This window comes from Schistocerca cancellata, chromosome 6 (assembly GCF_023864275.1).
Source record: "Schistocerca cancellata isolate TAMUIC-IGC-003103 chromosome 6, iqSchCanc2.1, whole genome shotgun sequence".
Classification (NCBI taxonomy): domain Eukaryota; kingdom Metazoa; phylum Arthropoda; class Insecta; order Orthoptera; family Acrididae; genus Schistocerca; species Schistocerca cancellata.
Window position 1 is genome coordinate 273,225,816 of NC_064631.1, and position 13,943 is coordinate 273,239,758.

The 13,943-nt window shown below is 40.4% G+C and overlaps 1 protein-coding gene across 3 annotated transcripts in view; it reads left to right on the forward strand.

Annotated features, from left to right (window-relative positions):
- Window positions 1-13,943, forward strand: part of LOC126190892 (protein enabled) — a 213,805-nt gene that overhangs the window by 138,885 nt on the left and 60,977 nt on the right. The window lies entirely within an intron of this gene.

Sequence of the window (13,943 nt, forward strand, 5' to 3'; positions counted from 1 at the left end):
CATGTACGAGGGACGTGTCCTAAATAATACGCTGGCTGGTATTACTGTGGATTGTTTGATGCAACAGTAATGAAAATTACGTCAGATGTAGTTGGTAGCTTGAGGAAGAAATACTTGTTTTTGTTTTTGCGCCGATTACTCTAACATAAAATTGGCGAGAGATAGAAATGGACCATGTAGGGGTCTCAGGTACTGTGACTGTTGAAGACCAGAGGTTGTACATCAAGATCGAAACCGTACGCGGCAAAAACCCGACGGAAATCCGCAGTGCGTTAAGTGAAGTTTGTGGTGAGTTTGCAGTGGAACGCCGTACAGTTTCACGATGGGTTAATCGTTTTCGTAGTGATCGTATGAGCATAGACAATAATCCAAGATCTGGAAGACCAGATACTTCAACAATGAACGAAGTTGGAAACTCGTGACAGATACTCTTGAAGATCGTATTGCGAGTTGTGAGGAATCTGAAGCCACGGGAATTCTCCCAACATCAGTATTCGTTATTCTGACAAATTATTTGCAAAAGAGAGAAATTTTGCGAGAGTGGTCCCACACTGATTGCTGAAGAGAAGCAGAAACGCCTGAACACTGCAACCTTTCTCAAACGACGAATCGACAGCGAAGGTCAGGATTCTTGTGTCGAATTATCGCTATTGGGGAAACGTGAATTAGAGACTTTGAACCAGAGTTGAAATCACAGTCCAATGAGCGGAGAGCTTCAGATTCTTCACATTGAAAAAAATCTCGCCGCGCTCAGTCAAAACTCAAGCAAATGACGATTTTTGCTTATGATCGCCAAGGAGTCATCATGACAGATAGAGCTCCATGTGGAACAATTGCCACAGCAGTGTATAATCGTAACTTCAAGCAAAACCTGCACAGAAAAATGCACAAAACCCGACCTCAGTTGCTCGAGGTTGGCCAATCATTCTCCACGACAATGCTCGCCCGCATATCGGTAATGTTGCAGCCCAAAAACTGTGCGAATAAGGATGGGAAGTGTTGCCGCATCCTGTGTGCACCCGGACATGAGTTCGCCAGAAATTGAATAAAACCTATACGTGGACTTTAACTTTCTCTGTAAGACCCTTCCATCACCGTTACCCGAGCCATTCGACAGATAAACAGAAGTGATGTCTGGATGGAATAATAGAGCTTAAACTGGAAAAGGCAAGGAAGAGGAAGCAGAAGGAGAATGGTATATTTAATTTGTTGTCTGCGATGTTTCTTGTCAAACGTAGACTAGATACGAAATTATGAAATTTGGTTGATTTGTTAATCTGCGTGGAAAAAATTGCAGGAAGAAATTTTCAGGAAGGGGAGGGGCGGGCGCATTGGCAGATCTGCCGTGTTTCGCGCGTTCACGTCGGTTTGGTTGTGTGTGAAACGGTGCATCTCCACCCGAGTTTGAAACTTTCCTGATCATTTGTTTTATTCTAAAAGCCGCCCACCTAGCCTAAAGAGCGGTGATAACACTTCCTTTAGTCCTTGTACGGTCGGGAACGTGGCGCTGAAGTGCAAGATTCTGGATGTGTATTGGTGGACCACGGCTCGAACCAGCGGCGGCAGGTGGGGCGTCGGCGCTGGGCGCGGGCTGCCATCTGGGCGGCGCGGCTGATCGATAGCAAGGCAGCGTGAGCGGGCGCGCCCGCGCCGACACCGCCAGGCGCAACCCACTGCCGCCGGCCGGCCGAGGAACCGGCTCAAAACCTCACGCCTTCCCATTCACGTTGTGTTTAAAACAACCGCTGTGCACTGAGCTGACAAAAGTCACGGGACAGCGACATGCACATATACAGATGACGGTATTAGGTATAAAACTGTAGTGCACGGTGGAGCTGTCATTTGCACTCAGGTGATCCTTGTGAAATGATTTCCGACGTGACTATCGCCGCACAACGGGAATTAACAGACTTTGAACACAGAATGGTAGTTGGAGCTAACGCATGCGACATTCCATTTCGGAAATCATTAGGAAGTTCAGTATCCTGAGGTCCACAGGGTAAAGAGTGTGCCGACAATACCAAATTTCAGGCATTACGTCTCACCATGGACAACGCAGTGGCCGAACGCCTTCACTTAACGACCGAGAGCACCGGCGTTAGCGTAGAGTTGTCAGTGCTTACAGACGAGCAACACTTCGTTAAATGACCGCAGAAATCAGTGTGGGACATAGCCGTTAGGACAATGCAGCGAAATTTGGCGTTAATGGGCTATGGTAGCAGAAGATTGACGCATGGGCAGCAGCGCCTTTGCTGGGCTCGTGACACTATCAATTGGACACTAGACGACTGCAAAACTGTGGCGTGGTCAGATGAGTCCCAGTTTCACTTGGCAAGAGCTGATGCTCTTAAGAAGTGTGACGCAGATCCCACGAAGCCATGGACCTAAGTTGTCAACAAGTCACTGTGCTTGCTGGTGATGGCTCTATAATGGTGTGAGCTGTGTTTGCATGGAATGGTCCGGGTCCTCTGGTCCAACTGAACCGATCATTGACTGGAAATGTTTATGTTCGGGTACTTGCAGACCATTTGCCGCCATTCGTGGACTTCATGTTCCAAAACATGCCACCGGGCCACAGTTTTACACGATTGGATTGAAAAACATTATGGACTGTTGGAACAAATGATTTGGCCACCCAGGTGGCCCAACATGAACCACATCTAATATTTATGGGACACAATCCAGAGTTTAGTTCATGCACAAAGTCCTGCACCGGCAACACTTCCGCAATTGTGGACAGCTATAGAGGCAGCGTGGCTCAATGTTTCTGCAGGGGACTTACATGCCACGTCGACATACTGCACTACGCAGGGCAAAAGGAGGTTTGATACGACCTTAAGAGGTATTGCATGACTTTTTTCACCTTTGAGGTCGAACGATTTGTCCAACATTTACTATGACTGGTCATACAGTTTTAATTACCACCTCTTAAAAATCAACCAGTGATTGTGTTTCCGAATGGTTGAGAACATATCGGAGACCGTGGTTGTAGAAGTCTGCATTTCGGCTCTTCAGTACAGCTTGTACCTCGAGTACCAACTTGCTGTCATTCTGGAAATGCTTCCCAGGCAGTGTTGAGTAGAAGAGAGGAGGAAGTCGCTAGATGACATGTTGGGCGAAATCGGGGGAGGGGTGGGACAAGGGAAAGTTTAAAAGCACAAAGCAGCAGCAGCTTGCATTACTGCCCCATGCAGAATGAGCTGGTGTGTTGTGGAGCAAAAAACACTCTCTTGGACAGTTTCCCACGGTGCCTCATCTTGACATCCGTAACCCCGTCAGAGGCTTTCGGTAGTGTGCTCCTGCATCGGTTTCTCCTGTAACGAGCATAATCGTTAGGACCACACCACAAGTGTAATCTGTTAAGCACTACACCACAAGTGTAATCTGTTAGCACTACACCACAGCGGGCTCAAACACCCGGCATTACCTTGTCACTGTGTGGCTGGTCCCGGCGTAGGTTCAAGTTAAGTCCCACAAGATTTCACACACATTTTAACGTACACATCACCTTGTCGGATCTCAAATTACATACTCACATGATTACATCCAGGGTATCTGACGAGTTATGAACCGATGCTGCAGAATATTCACAAAGGCTTTATATTAAAATTCCCATAATTCAGGGCGGAAACAGAAAGTTAAAAGTTCTGCTGTAGAAGAAGAACGAACAATTGAGCACAGCTTCATAGATATTAAAAGGAAGTTAATAATCCTAGACGTGGACAGACAGGGAATATACTATATAAGGCTTATTCACTTTGATGGCACACACAACTTTACATTTCATCATGTTTATAGTTTTATCGCATTATTTCCATGCTTCTATTTTTCCATTTTTATTGTTAACTGTAGTAGCGGAAGTTAAATAAAATCTGTTTTGAAAGCTACAGTTTTTGAATTTGTCAGATAAAGTTTATCCTAGGCCATTATATGACTAGATGAACGTGAAAAATCTCCCAAAATCACCCTCAAATTGGGCGTTAAAATTGATCTGCAACGGGTGAACTAATTTCAATCTCAAGTTTGTCAAATTATTGTGCAGTCATACCAACATGATTCCAGAATTAGACTGACTGCAGATGGCACTGATTTGCATCCAACGAAATTCAAGAGGGTCTCGGTTCATGGAGTCTGCAGTTTAGTATAATAACAATCAGTCATTGCTAGAAAATCATGAAAATACTGTAATAAAAAAAAGCCTTTATCCTGATACCAGGAGGGGGCCAGTTGCCTCCTCTTTGCAGACGCCAATGATTGGGTCTTCAGCTTTTTCGGCGATGGAAAATCCACAGGTTTCCACTGTTTATTTTGGTGCTCTGTCCTGGCATCACAGCAATAACCCAGCGCAAATTATTTGTGACAGGCAGCTAAAGAAGTCATCTCCATTGGCCGCACACAGCCACAGCATTACCACTTTTGCCTCATTTTGGAAGTTTTGAAAGTTCATCGCATAATCCAGCGGCCAGCGACCTCTGTCATGTTCAAAGCGTCACTGCAGACAGTTCTGTTCCAGTCAATTAGATTCCAGGCCAAATGTACCCAATACAACTGAAAACGGGCTTTTTAGTATACAGAGGTCAATGGTTGTCAGCACCAGGGATGCTGTGAGCTCAGCCCCCTTTCTGTGAGCCACCTATTAACGATCCTTATGGTCACAGAAGCACCAGTTGCATGTTGGATCAATGATAATGATGTATCCAGAACTCTTGCGTGCTTCTCTCAAGTTTGCTCAGCCCTCATATTCTGTCATCTCTCTAGGTCGACCTCTTCCATTCCTGTCAACATCATCCAATTGTGGCATCACTCCTGTTCGAATGGCGAGTGATTCGCTGATGACTCCAACTGCCTTCTTTGAGCCCAACTTCATGTCCTCTATCAGGTGTGGACATCTGCGTATATTGCTCATGTGCCTGTCTGTGAGGCATAGTTACTGTCCAGCTGAATACACAGAGTGAAATTTGCAAAGAATGTCTTTATATCAACATGCACACTGTTGACTATCCTCACCAGCTGTGCGGTGAAATTGCGTTATAGTATCACACATTTATCCATCAGCTGTCAAAGTTTACAGTTTCGCATTTTCTGTTGATACCAGTATGAATATCAATTTGTGATCAACTTGATAACTCCTTTGTAATGTGCTTAATTATTCCAGTCTCTGATCACAAATGAATTCTTTAGATGATAACCGGTTTCAGTCTGTAATGACCATCTTCAGATCTTTTTTACACCATGTCCTAAAGTAATACGGCCATAATGGCATCGTCAAAACATAAATATAATCAGCATAGCATTGTCACAGATTTAAAATATGGTGTAGAATAGGCCACATAATGATTATTGCCAACTAGCTATTCAAATGTGTTGTAATGTGTTTGGTTTTTTTTCTTAGTGTGTATTATTCCATCCTGGACTTTCCATTGTCAGATCCTCAGTTTTCTTTTCTCCTTCTGTATATTATTCTTGTTGGTAACTCGGATGTGTGAGATGTTAACCTGATTTTGCAACAGTTCCCACATTTATCTCCCTTTGAAATCTTTGGGATTGTAGGGGTATTAGTCTTGTAAAAGTTCAGTGATATGTCTCCAGTTGCAAAGATCTACACACCAACTAGAATAATCACTTGGTTGCCAATTTCTTCAATAACTTTAGATTTTACAAAGTAATGTTATCCAGCCCTTCTGACATGTTTGATCGTAAGTCTTCCAAGACACTGTTGAAATCTAACTAATATGGGGTCGCCTATATCTTCCAAGTTGACGTCTATTTTTTCTTCCATCTTCTCAGCAAGCAGTTCCTTGTGGCCCTCAATGTTTCAGATTATCCATCTCTCCTCTGCTTTTAGTGGGGGTATTTGACATTATTTTTTAATGCTGAAGCCTTTGTGTATAATTTCACATTAGTTCCGCTGCTAAAGAAATAGGTTTGAGATTTCATGACACAGCTCCGTGTACAGTTTCTACTAGTCATTTTCCTGTACATGTTCTGTTTCTCCTCAAACTGATACTGATTTGATGCAATTATTGGGGCAACATGCAAGTTCAGTTGGCGAAGAAATTTGTTTGTTTGTTGTTGTTGTTGTTGTTGTTCCCCCTCCCCTCTCTCTCTCTCTCTCTCTCTCTCTCTCTCTCTCTCTAGAGGAGGAAGTGCAACTTTGTACTCACTCTCACAGGGAACTCAAGTAGTATGTAAAGCTGGATGGTCAGAGAACGATTTGGACTATCGAACTCCCAAATGAGAGTGCAGTGTTTTACCTCACTCAATATCGACCTAGGAGACTATCATGCAGCTGCATACGAACATCATTTGTGAAATGAAGGAGAGTACCACCCCGTAAAATGGGAGTTTACCTTGTTATTCCTCAGAACAAATACTGGTCTCTCACTATTTAAAAGTATTTACAGGTATCTTTCGCCTCTCGTTGTGTGAGAATGAAATGACCAACAGTGGTAAATGGTGTAATCCAGCATCATACATATCTTCCAAAGTGATCATCAGAGATATAGTCGATATGGATACAAATGTGTTGTAACAAAACTGCCATTTGAAGCACATCATCTAACAGTTCCGGTCACTTCTAAATGCCATCCCTCAGCCACAGTGTTGGATTTTCGTTTTATATATATAAATTAATAGACTGATTCTGCAAGACCCCAGTAACCTTTGCAGGAGCCTGGTATCAGCAGCATTGACCACCCTTTTTCTTGCATGAGAACACACATTGTTGTAAGCAGCTAGTGGACAATTTTTAACTGAATGAACATTGCGTATCTGAACTCAAATTCATGTCTCCACCACCCTTTACGCATAATGCAATTCCCAAAACAAAAATTGCACAAATCTTGAGTATCTTTCACACTTCTGCACTGTTGGAGGCTGGTAGAAAGAAAAAAACACATGAAAGGAAATCTGTGGATCTGTTGTCTATGAATGTAATGACTAAGTTTCACAATTACCTCACTAATAATAAAGTTGCAGTAATTTAGAAATTGGGAGTTATCTTATCACACAGCTTGCAGGGCTGTTGCCAGATTTCTGCCACAAAGTACAAAAGAAGTCGAACACGATTAAAAAGTGTGACGCCATTGAATCATTGTCATGGAAATGTAAACAAATTCAAGTCGCATGATTGGTCGTGACAAAATTACGAAGGAAGTGCACCAAGCCCACTTTAACTATCCCTTTATGACTCTCTCTCTCTCTCTCTCTCTCTCTCTCTCTCTCTCTCTTTTTTTTAAAGGGTAGCCAAATATTTAACGTTTGTCTTCTGACATCTATCTTGCTGTACATTGTGACAACACAAAAGAAGCATGCAAATTATATGCAGTCGAACAGCGTGTAACATTTAAATTGTTGAAATTATGCATCAGGAGAATTTGCACCCTTTCCACCTTTTTATTCTCTTTATTCTTGTTTATTTATTGGTGTTAATGCCTTGGCTTAGCTGATCTCTCTCTCTCTCTCTCTCTCTCTCTCTCTCTCTCTATATATATATATATATATATATATATATATATATATATATATATATATGGTTATAATAGAAGGAAACATTCCACGAAGGAAAAATATACCTAAAAACAAAGATGATGTGACTTACCAAATAAAAGTGCTGGCTGGCAAACTATATATATATATAGTTACAGTTATGCATTCCAGGATTTGCCTTTTGCCCCTGCTTCTGGCTTGCCACTTAATGGATGAAGGGAATGATTAATAGATGTCGTGTGACTAGGGCCTCCCGTCGGGTAGACCGTTCGCCGGGTGCAAGTCTTTCAATTTGACGCCACTTTGGCGACTTGCATGTTGAAGAAGGGACTGATGACCTTGCAGTTTAATCCCTTTCATTCCAAACAAACAAACCAACCAACCAAGAGAATTTACATGGGCTCAGTCATTCTCCATCAGTCATTAGCTCAGATGGAGAGGAGTAGGGTGGAATTTGGTGCAGCTATTGTCGGAGCATTTTGCCTTTAGTATGAAGTAATTAGGAAAAATAGTAAACATATGAAATCTAATGGGTGAACGAGAGTCATGCTCCAAACAGATATACCATCTCGTATAGTAGGACTATTCTTAAACTGTTAAAGATATCGACCTTAACATCCCGTTCATTGCTGTTACGTGCTGTACTGTTTGTATCAGTTTAATCACACACTGTTCCTCAATTACTTAGCTATGCTAATCATTTGTTGGCCAAGAAAAGGAAAGAAAAATGTCTAAAGGGTAAAGTCGGACTAATTTTATGAACTAATAGTCCTGTAGCCTGACACAGTTTCCCATATGTATAATTTTGTCTGAACGTAAAGGCATAGGGCATAACTTTCTTGTTCTTTTTGTTTATTACCAAGCGATCTTATGCAGTCATAAGACAGTAGCCTAATGTTCAAGAGACTGAGTGAGGTGGCACAGTGGTTAGTACACTGGACTTGCATTCGGGACAACAACAGTACAAAACTCCTAATTTAGGTTTTTCGTGATTTCCATAAATTGCTCCAGGCAAATGCCGGGATGGTGCCTTTGAAAGGGCACAGCTGATTTTCCACCCCATCCTTGACTCAATCTGAGCTTGTGCTCCATCTGTAATGATATCTCTGTTGACAGGATGTTAAACCCAATCTCTTCCTTCCTTTTAGTGTTCGAGAGATTGGTGGTTCAAATCCTTTTCTCTGTGATTTTTCCTCTAAATCATTCACGGCCAATGCTGAGGTGGTACCTTTGAAAGGGCACAGCCAATTTCCTTCCCATTCTTCCTAAATCCGAATTTATTTTCAGTTTCTAATGACTTTGGCCTTGTGATTAATTTTTTTTTACTCTGCTGGATAACTGCATATGTTAGCATGCTGGTGTGCCAGGCAGCCTGGATATGTTCTTTCATTTGTTTCTGACTAGGTGAGTACCGGGCCGATACCCACATTCTGCCTCTGTTCCATGTTTCGCAAACACTTCCAAAACTGTTCACATACTTTCAAGTGGCATAACACTAGATGCAGACAGAGGGATTACATGTTCCATTCTGGAGGAGAAGGGGAGTGTGGGCATGGAGGGCATCTGGGCACCCTCTACCACAAACTTTCATTATCCAGTTCAGATCAACGTGCCAACCATATGAAGATATGGGATAAGGCCAGGAAAAAGAAAGGTGACTATACTGCAGATTACTCGACTTTTGGCTAATGCAAGTAGCCCAGATTGTCAATGGCTAATGGACTATATTGCCCTTCAGTTTCCATCTGCAAACTAATTGTGACGGTGATATTTTGGCAGATATTGTATGGATGTGTAAGTGGGTTGTTGACCGTCATGGCTCTACATTTAGTTTATATGAAATGACAGAGCTTCGGCATCCTTTGTCATAATAACAGTGTTAAAAGGGAGGAAGCCAGAAAATTAACAATAGATTATGCCAATAGAATTACTGTGCTAATGAAGACTAGTGACTTTGATAGGTCACTAGGCTTATTAAAGCCTAAATTCTAGGACTAACCATGTATTGAACCTTAAATCTTCTGCAGTGTAATCTAACACTTAACCACACAACCACCAAATCAAAATCATTATAAAGTAATGGATGTTGTTAATAAAAAAAAAGAGACTGATCATCGTGCATTTATCAAGTGCCAGATGAACATGTTTGGACAGTGATTGATTATTACGATTATGTGGTCAGGTAAATGGTGGAAAAATCTACAATTATGTGAGCTGGTAATTGCTGGAAAATAATTTTTTCAGGTGATTTAGAGTTTAACACAGTATAAATGTGTAATTGTTGCAATGTGTCGAAGAAAAAATATGTATGACAAAGGGTTTTACATTTGTGGTTTTCTTTTACAAAATCCCTCTTAAACTGAAACAGCTTTTAGAGACCAGGTGCATTAAAAGGTCACCGTCTAGATCAGGCATCCTTGCAGGTTAAGCATTCCATTGTAATGGGGATAAAATTACAACATTCTGACAATAATAGCAAAGGAACATGTCTTTATTTAGCAAGTGTTCAGATTAGATTAACTTTGATATGATATGGAGAATTCTGTATTCATAATATACAACTTTAGGGGGGACGTTGATGAAAGACACACACTATTTAAAAAATGCACCAAATCCACAGTTTTGGAGATATGGCAATGAAATTTTGTACCAAGCTTTACATGAAAGTAACACATTTACTTATAAAATTCTTTGATTGTATGTATTCAACTTTTTGAATGAAATTTGAAGTTTTATGCAAAATTCCAAGCACTTTGTCCCATATCTCAGCTTGCAATCATAATTTCAAAATTTGCTCTCGAGACAACGTTTATTAGGTTTACAGAAATGTGTGTACAAAATTTCATAATTCTAGCACTCATCGAATCTTAGGAAAAGGTACATAAACATTAAAAAACAAAAGCCCCATATCTCAGCTTGCAATCATAATTTCAAAATTGGTCTTGAGACAGCGTTTATTAGGCTTACAGAAATATGTGTACAAAATTTCATAATTCTAGCATTCATCGAATCTGAGGAAAAGGTACATAAACATTAAAAAAACAAACTTCTCAGGAAACACAATTTAAAGTTCTACCTAACTCTTTTCCTTATGTCACTTCTTCAGAAGGCACCACATTTGTACTCTGGGTCGTCTTTCCCTTCAAGGCTTCTCTTCTGGTTTCTTGTTGTCTGTCGTCTTTCCTTTACCAGGTCTTCAACTAACTTTTCAGCTGCAGAGACTTGCTGTAAATCTATTTTTATCAGAATGTCCTGAGTAAAATTTCCTATCTTGGAGCCCATTCTTTCTAATACCTTCATCCTCCCTATGTTCCCATCATTAAATACAAAAACTGCACCATAAGTTGCAATTCTGACAACTGTAGCAGATGCAAATGTGTTTTTATGGCATCGTTTCCATATGCGTGAATTTAGAGACTCATTTGGATTTTGGGTTTTGCCATGAAAACACCTTTTGAGAAGTGCAGGATCGGCCAGAAACCTGTAAGTGGGCTTGACAATATCCAGGATATAATTTGGAAGCCTCTCCTTGTGAATGTAGGGGTTGCTATCCCTCTGTAGCACAGATTATGAATGGGGTGTTCATCTGTTGACAACATGTGGAATGTAGCCCATACTGCACTTTTCATGTCATTTACACTGGATAGGTACTATCTGATAGCCTTGCCATAATACACTTGAAGAGAGTCTATCATCTTCTTTGTGAGTCTTTTGTGTCCACCAATGCCCTTTCTATCTTTCAACTTTTTGCCCTTAATGTCACTGACAAGTTTCTTCAATCTTGAGACCATTCTCTTCTGGATGTGACCTATACATTTATTTCTCAACTGAGAGTTCTCCATAAAGTTTGCTCTCATTCACAGACTTGAATGCAGTGGAGTCACCATCCCCAAGATATTTCACATATCTGACACTATGTTCCTTGACAGATGTCTTAAAAATAATTTGCATACCAGCTCCTTCCAGTCCACCACTAGAACCAGAAAATGTTTTGCTGCAGTTATGTCCTTTTACATCTTCTTCACATTCTCCATTAAGTACACAGTTATGGCAGAATTTGCTCATAACTTGAACATCTAGTACCTTCCCTGTGTCAATACTTATGACACTTGACACGCCATATTAAGACGTATCAATACTTATGACACTTGACACGCCATATTAAGACGTATGCCCTCTTTTCATGAATGTACCATCACATGACACAACAAGATCTGTTCTAACATGACCAGAATTGTTCTCATCTAACGGGTAATTGTCTGCAATAGCTTCTACTGTAGCTGCTATCATACTGTCCTCACACAAGTCAGAAATTATGTTTTCCAGTACACAGTTTATTTGTGCAAGTCTCGGATGTGGCACTGGCATGTTCATTATTCCACACAACAAATTTCCCCCTTCTCTCCCAACTCCAGTGCACCTCAATCCATAGGTAAACCTCATATTAGCTTCATAGTACCAGTTTTTACATTTAGAAGCTTTGAATGAGCTATCAGCATCGCATTTTTTGCACACTATACGAAGATTGGCCGCCAAGCCTACTCCCTTACTATCATGTATAATCTGAATGTTATCACTACCACATGTCTTACAAACACAAGAAAATTTCACTGCTGCAGTCAATAATTCAAGATCAGTTAATCTAAATCCAATGTACCGAGAGCATTACTGTAGTATGCACCATTCACCTCACCAGTTTTTTGCTTGGAGCTGCTAGGAGACAAGTTCACATTTTCAGCTGATATTCTTACTTCGGAGATGGCCTCATTGCTGGTTTGTCGTTGTTTCTCACGTTTTCCATTCACTAACTTATGCTTCGTCATAAACGATGCAGCTAGTTGATTATTGTTTATAAGATACAGAACAGAGTCAAATATTATCTATAAAACCAAAGATTATGTATCATGGCCTTCTAGATGTATCCCACACATGTTTGGTTGAAAGTAATACACAGAATCATTGTTCACTGAGCTGGTATTGAAGAACTGCTTCAAAACATGGACATGGCAGGGAGGCCGCGTCACACTTTTAATTAATTTTCAGATACTTCGGATGCGATTTCAACATTGAAACTTTAGTAACTTATTGTCTATGAGTTATACTAACAAATAAAAAATAAATCGAAAATTGACATTTTTGGTCAATTTCATGAACCCCCCCTTAAGAGACATTCCATTGGAGTTAGTTTCTATTTCTGACCCTTTGTATTTTTTATTGTGCAAATTATCTGAAATATTATTCATAATTTAAGTTTTGTTTTAAGTATATATCCAGGGGGCAATAACTCATTTCCCATAAAAATCGTAGTTTACATTATTGTGGACAGTATTTTTGACAAAATATGTAGCACTGTCTTCCTACATATAATACTGTACTTCACTAATAGAAAAAAAGGTCATGAGAGAGTAGGCTGGAGCATATCTTGTAGGACCATAGTAACTATGTGATTTGCTGTGTAAATACAACAGTTCAACTTGTTTGAAGGTCAGGTCTTGCTTTCTGAAGGAAGGTATATTTTAGCACACCAGTTTAAAAACTGGTAATACATTTCCTCTGAATAGTTAAGTTTAAAAAAATCAAGGTTTATCAGCACTGTAATTACTTAATCTTATTCAAAAATATGTTTTTACACATTTTCAATACAAATGATATGAGAAAATGGCTTCTTTCTTGCATATACTTCTCTTAAAAATTCAAATTCACAGATTCATCTAATTCTGGCAAAATTAAAAAGGTAAATACGACATTTTGACAGCAACCGTACTGTCACTAAATATAACAGCAGGCATAACTGGAAGCAGATATGAAGGGGCATGTGGTCGGCACACTGTTAACCTGGGCAGTGTCAATTTATGAGTCTGGTACTACTACTCGGTTTGCCTCACAATGGCTCGAGTGCAGTTGCTTGCCAACAGTGCTCAGTGAGTCCGGACAATCACCCGTCCAAGTGCTAGCCAACCCCGTAAGCACTTAACTTCAGTGATTTGATAGGAACAGATGTTACCATTGCAGCAAGGCCATTGGCTGCTTCCATTATCACTTTGTTTCTACTGCTTAGAAAAATGCTAAATACGAACAATTGCATGTTGATGTAAATTACATCATTTCCATGAATTTGTGTACACTGCATAGATGACGGGTGCTGGGAGTGGATAGGACAAGAGGGGGTACTTGGCCCTCCCCCCGTGTGAAATCTGGAGTACAGAGTTTTCATACATTACACTTCTAAAGGTGGATAATGAATAACGACCAGTTCTCCTGAATGTAATAACTTTTCCTGTTGCGTATAAAATTTAGTTCCTGTAGTGTCACACTTCTCGAAAGTGACTAACTCGTCTATATCAAAAACAGCAGCAAAATTTCTCTGGATACTCGTGTAACTCTTTAGGTTGACAGGTGGAAACGTTACTATAATAACTTTGTACTACTGCCAGTACAATGGCATAAGCAAAATA